Here is a 6,841-nt window from a genome sequence, read left to right as displayed (position 1 = left end):
TGCTATAGATAGCATCGCTCTGTGCTTCTCCTTCTTGTACAGATAGGATGTCATAATCATCAGGAAGGTCAAGTTGCTCAAAAATGGCAACTCTCTTGACATTTCGTTTTTCATTTGGGCAGTCTCTTGCAAAGTGCCTTTCTTGACCACATAAATAACATTTGCATTTTTTGTTTCTTAATAAATGCTTGCGTTTTTCTATCCTGGCATGAGTATTATGTGGTTTACCTTTGTAGGTTTTGGTTTTTCGAACTCCCATTTTCCTGGATCCAGATCCAATCTTCTGATAATACCCCGGGATGGGAATTTGGCTGCAGAATGATAAATCCTTCAAAGGTCACTTAAATGCTGCATCTTTACATTCTTGCTCAAGAAATTTATAAGCAAAGATAATCCTTGGAAAACACCAACTGTTAAACCAGGGTGTTTTGCTTCAAAGGTTGCCTTGATTTTATTTCCAAGGTCTCCTGACATTTTTAACCAGAATTTCTCAGAGAGCTCAGGTCCCGCAAAGAGGCGTCCAGTTTTTGCTGCTAATATCATGTAATCGTTAATATACTGGATAATATTTTTAACATTGTCACATGCCAATTTTTCTAAATCTCTGTAGGCTGAATTTTGAATTTCAGTTGAACCCTGAGTTGGGTCTTCTACAGATAATACTCGCCTCATTTGTGATAGAATATTCTGTGTTCCTTCACGACCTTCACTAATAGAGATAAGAACATCATATTCAGTGGAATACGTCATTCTCCATTGTATCCATGTAATTTTTTCAATTTCCCCCAGTAAATTTTCAATAAACTCTATTTTTTTTTCTTTTGAGTCTGAGAAAGCTTGTGATGCCACGAAATTTTTTGTATTTGATTCCCACCTTGAAAAGGCATCATCAAATAAGTTTAACTGCTCAGGAATAACAAAAAGGGCCCCACTTTGTTGTTGTGCAGATGGTAAAGTCCATAATTCATTGTTCATTCCTCCTTTAAATCTAGCCTTGGGGGGTTGCTATTCATATATCGACTGAAATTTAGGGGGTCCTGGAGAGTTATTTGCTGGTGGATAACCAGGTGGTCCCATTACTGTATCCGTAGGTGGTATATACGGAGAAATAACAGTACTGGTTGAATATATGTCTCCTGATAAAGTATTTTCTGTTAGCCTTTGAATACTTGGGTATTCTATTTCATAATTTGCCGCAATAATTTGAACAAATTCTTCACAGTGTGCTGGAATTATTTCGATAAAATTCTCTTGTCTCCCACCACCTTCGCTTGCAAATGGATTTGTCCATTCAGTATCAGATGCTGGATATGTATCCCATAATGGTTCAGTATTTGAAAGTGATGCCAAGTATTGAATGTAGTCTAAGTAGGAGTCAGTTTTTTCCTCATAGCTAAGAGTAGTTTGCATGGAATGCGGTACAGAGGCCCCTGGGCTTGTAGTCGCTGCATGGTTTTGCTCAAAACTATTTTGGAAATGGTCTCCTTCTATTAAAAATGCTATCTTTTCTTGGGGTAATAGGAGAGAAAAGATGTCCTGGGTTGTAAGCTTCTGTGGTTCATGGGAAGATGAGGCTTCGTCTACTGGTAGGAAAACATGGTGATCAGTAGATCCGAAACCCTTGTCACCTCGATCAGTATAACTGAGGTGCGGAACCTCATAAACTTCAGGCATAGCTATCTTTTCTAAGATTAGCTGAGCAATGATTTGCTGTGATGATATCATTATTGGAAGATTAGTTCTATTAAATAGAAGAACTTGTACCTCTCCTCGAAAATTAGAGTCTATTACTCCAGCTCCAACCTCAATCCCGCTTTTCCATGCTAATCCGGATCGTGATGCTATTCGGCCATAATATCCATATGGGATTTCTATCCAGAGTCCAGTATGTATAAGATGTCTGCCATATGGTTCAATAATAGAGGCATGGCTAGCTGCTATATCCAGTCCAGCAGATCCTTCTGTTTGCCGTTTAGGCAATACTGCCTGCGGGAACATTCGATTAACTAAAATATGAGGTTCAGAGGAGTACCTTTCTTCTTCTTATTCTGCTATTTGTTTTCCTTTTAACATATATTCATCATAGTCCCCATAATTTTCAAACTATTCCTCTTCTGTGCCTTCATAATGAGTGAAAACGCTTGGATGAGTTTCAATTAATACCGCCAAAATTTCTTCATCATTATTGCTATATTTTGGCTCTTCTGCTGGTTAAGCTGCTGCATAGTTACTAAAGCTCAGCAATATCCGTCCATCCATCATGGTTTGGATGTTTACCTCAGCTGGCTGCATGGGAATTGCTATTTGAGTTGGATTGATAGTCCAATTTAAACCTTGTAGTCTGCTTGTTGAAAAGCTTCTTCCTGGTAGGGCTTTAACTCCATGGGATGTTAAATAATCTACAACACCTTGAATTTCATAAGCAAAGCCAACGTTAGGTGTGTTTGAAAGCCTACCTACCAGTCCTCTGGTGATTAGCAGATTAGCTTCACTGTTATGTCAGGCTTCATATCCTCTTGTAAGAATGGATATTTGGATATTTCGATAGAAATCACCTATTGTCATCATAATTTCTGGAATAACATAATTCATGTGACTTCCATGAGTTAGATCTACCTCCATTGTTGCCAGAATTGCTTGGTCACCTTGCCATCTATTATCTCGGAAGACAATAAATGCCATTGTTCCTTCTCGTTGTCGATGCAATATTTGTATTCGTACCTGAAGGACTCCCAGGTGGATATATTGCATTCCACTACGTCGTAATTGATGAAAGCTTTCTTCTTGAATAAAGCTTCTGTCTGCTTGGTGGTTGTCAGTAACAAGCATAACTTCTTTTGATCTATGCACATATGCCCTGTGATGGGCATCATCTCTTCGTGAATGGTAGAGTACCTCAGCAGGTACTATAGAGGCTCGCTCCTGCATGGATAGCTGTAATTGCGCTTCTGGTTCTATTTGTTGTTCGAGGGTATGTCTTGTGGAAGTACCGCCAGTAAGTGCTTGCCCAACACGCCTTGCCGCCTGTTGTGCATTATAAAGTCTTCGCTGATTTCTTCTGTAACCTCTTATTTGATCCTCGAATAAAGGTATTGTGGTTACTTGTTGTTGCTCTGTTCTTGTGGTGGCCATAATCCTTTTAATTTCTCCTGTTTTTCCTTCAGAATTTTATAGGGATCTTTGAAGACACGGAGTTTTCCGGATTTTTCCTTAGGCTTAGAAGGTGAAAGAGATAGGTTTTGGAGTTTGGTGATGAGATCTTATGGGAAAGGAGTGGGGTTTTGTTTTTGTAAATTGGATTGAATCTCTTTCAGGGTTTCAGTTATTTGGATGAGGAGCTGGATTTGAGTGTTTTTTTGCTTAATAATTGTTGCAATACTAGGTGTAATTCCCTGATAATCACTTGATTTAGCAAAGCCAGTAGAAGGGGATTATATGGGATCAGTTGCAGAAATGACTTCTCTATAAGATGAAGTGTTTTTTGAAATGATATAATTATTCATAAAAGGGATCAGTACTTACAGGGATTCCTGAAGCTCGGGCGAGGACAATTCCTTCCATGAGAATCTCATATAGATATGACCTTGATTATTTTGTAGGCCTCCTTACCTTTCTTTAATCAAGTTAAGACTGGTTGATCGTGGTGGGTGAGAAATTCGACTCCACCAAACTTCGAGTAAAGATAGGTCTAGTGGATCTTCAAGATAATCTAATTTAGTTACTGGACTTAAGTAAAGATAGGATCCTGTGGCTCGTGTTAGCATTAATATGGAACTGATTTTATGTTCATTTATAAATTTAATAATAAATTAATTTGACAGTATTTAATTTATATTTTAACTTATAATTAAAATTTAGTTACACAGAGTAAACCTTTTAATATAATTTATTCATAATTTTAATTAGTCTGTACAATAAATAGACAGCAAATCAAACCTTCTTTACTCATTATTTTAGTTCGTCTACACAATAAAATAATATTACTCACAGCAATTTGAAGTTATTTTATATAAAACAACACCATGTTATGAAAATAAATTTAGTTTGAAATAACGTTTAATTATTTGAATATATATAAAAAAATTATTTGATAGAAAACAATTGCAAGGAATAACTTTTTTTTCATTATTAAAATTAAGGATTGAATTATCAAATAATGTTTTTACTATCCCTTTTATAAAAAATTGGTAAAAAATAATTATTAATTTTTAAAATCTATCACTAACGATAAAATTATAAAATTAAATTAAAATAAAAATTAATAATATTCCTCACAACAATTTGAAGTTATTTTATAAAAACAACACCATCTATTATAATAAATTTAGTTTGAAATAACCTTTAATTATTTGAATATATATAAAAAATTATTTGATTTATTCCATTAATTAATATCTTCCTGGTAGATAAAGAAAAATACAATTGGTCCTTATTTTTATATATGTTTTTTATTTTTTAAACATTTTATTTTTATCGTCTATCCCATCAATACTTGGAACGTTAAAGCACGCTCGATCGAGTAAAATTAAAATTTAAATAGAAAACAATTGTAAGGAATAACTTTTTTTCATTATTAAAATTAAGAATTGAATTATCAAATAATTTTTGACGATCAATTTTATAAAAAATTGGTAAAAAATAATTATTAATTTTTAAAATCGATCGCTAATGATAAAATTATAAAATTAAATTAAAATAAAAAATAGTGATTGACTAAATTTTTTCATAGTTATAATTAATGACGTCAAATAGATCATTGACTAATTATTTATAAAATCGATCAACAAATAATGATCTATTTTATAAATAAAATAGTAAAATTAAAAAAATAATAATAAAAAAATTGTATATGAATAACTTTTTTCGTCATTATATTAATGATCAAAATATCAAATAGGTTAATATTTTACTTCTCCGATCCAAATTAATCTGAGCTTGGGGTTGCCCTAAATTATGTAGTTATTAATTTTCCCCCATTTAGTTTGCATTTAGGTGAAATTTGTCATCTCAACGGTCCTACACGATCGGCCCCACGACTATTTGTGAAAAAATAAATCGAAAAAATTATAGTTGACTAGTGTGGAGGAGGATTTTTTTCCTCGACTTATCGAGATTTGAATCCTTATCCTATGAGAATAATTTTGTTATGTATTAATCAACTCAATCTTACCCCGAGGTTACTTGTTCTTGTTATATGTACCTTATGTTGTGAGATTTTGATGCTTAATTATTCTTGTGTTTTGCTAGGGTTTGATCATTGCTGTTTTGAGTTTACTTAAGTGCGGTAGTTCATATTAAGGTCTAATTGTTGTTCTTTTCAAATATCATGGATCGATTTACAATTCTAGTTTAGGTTTAATGGAATTACCCTTGTTTCCTTTCTTAGGGGTAGTTTTAATTGTTCACTTCCTTTATAAGAAAACTTCCCAAATCAATTCATGACTAATAATTTAAAAATAATATATCATTAATTATATATGACTGAATATTAAATTTTTATCATTAAATTAGTATTCTATTTAATAGGGATGTCAATTCAGATGGGTCAGATCGGGTTGAGTTTTTTTTTTAACCCAACCCGAACCCGAATTCAACCCAAAACACTTCAACCCGAACCCGAACCCGAACCCGACCAACCCGATCAACCCGAACCCGACTCATATAACCTAAAAATCCTATTCAAAACGACTTTTTAGGTTATTTTTCTTATAATTCTTTACTTTTATCTCAATACTTCATCATTATCATACAAACATGATATTAATATACATAAAAACATCTAAATTTTTAAAATAAAATTTAATTTAACCTAAAAAAAATCCACAAAACCCTATATTTAAATCAACCCAGGTGAACCCGAATCTGACCCGATCCCACCCGAAACTTTTTTACTCTCCAACCCGAACCCGAACCCGAAAATGCCCAACCTGAACTTGATTTTTTTTCGGGTCGACTCGGATTGGGTCGTTGGATCGGATTCATTTTTGATACCCCTACTATTTTAATTGATCGGTAATTTAGACACTGATATAATTTATTTACGGGGCTTCCACTACGTACCTTCTCCAATCTCCATTCCCTCTTCTTCTCTTTTAGTAAGTAGAGCTTCCTTGCTGGCACCAAAAGGTTAAGCAAGAAGAAGAGATGAGCTCACCGGGACTGATAGCCTGGCGCACTCTAATTTCATATCTTTTTGGAAGCTTTACTGCAATGTCATTCTAATAGCCATGGCTCTGCTCTGATCTAATCGCAAGTCATCCTGATCAATTCGCCATCACCATGGCAGTGGAGCCAATTAGGTTTGGGGTCATAGTCATGGCTGCAACTCTCGGTAGTTGGGAGCAGCCAGCTACACTTTAAGACGAGGGAGTTATACAATTCAACTTATCAAAAATTTATAGACTCTCATATAGATATATATTTTTTTTACTAATTTAGTTAAATTTAAATATTAAAATTATTTCAACATTAATAAAATCATCGTAAAATTATTATAATCATATCTACTACAAGATTATAATAGACAATAATTTTACTATAATTTTAATAATGATAGAGTGATTTTTTTTTCACGTTTAAATAATTTTAATTAAATTTAAAAAAATAATATAAAGATATTGTATATATATATATATTTATTTATTAAATCAAATTAATTTATTTTTATAGTATTTTAGGTAAAAGAATATAAAAAATATGGTCGGGTGTTTTCTTTTTTTTTTTAAATGTTCTTTTAATTAATACTTGTGTCAATTAGAAATACTTTATAAATTTTTAAAAATATTAAATATCAGAATTTTAAAAATTATTGTAAACAAATCAAATAACACAAACCACATAC

Source organism: Zingiber officinale, chromosome 6A (genome assembly GCF_018446385.1).
Source record: "Zingiber officinale cultivar Zhangliang chromosome 6A, Zo_v1.1, whole genome shotgun sequence".
NCBI lineage: Eukaryota > Viridiplantae > Streptophyta > Magnoliopsida > Zingiberales > Zingiberaceae > Zingiber > Zingiber officinale.
The sequence above is the reverse complement of the archived record's forward strand: the minus strand, read 5'-3'. Positions refer to the sequence as shown.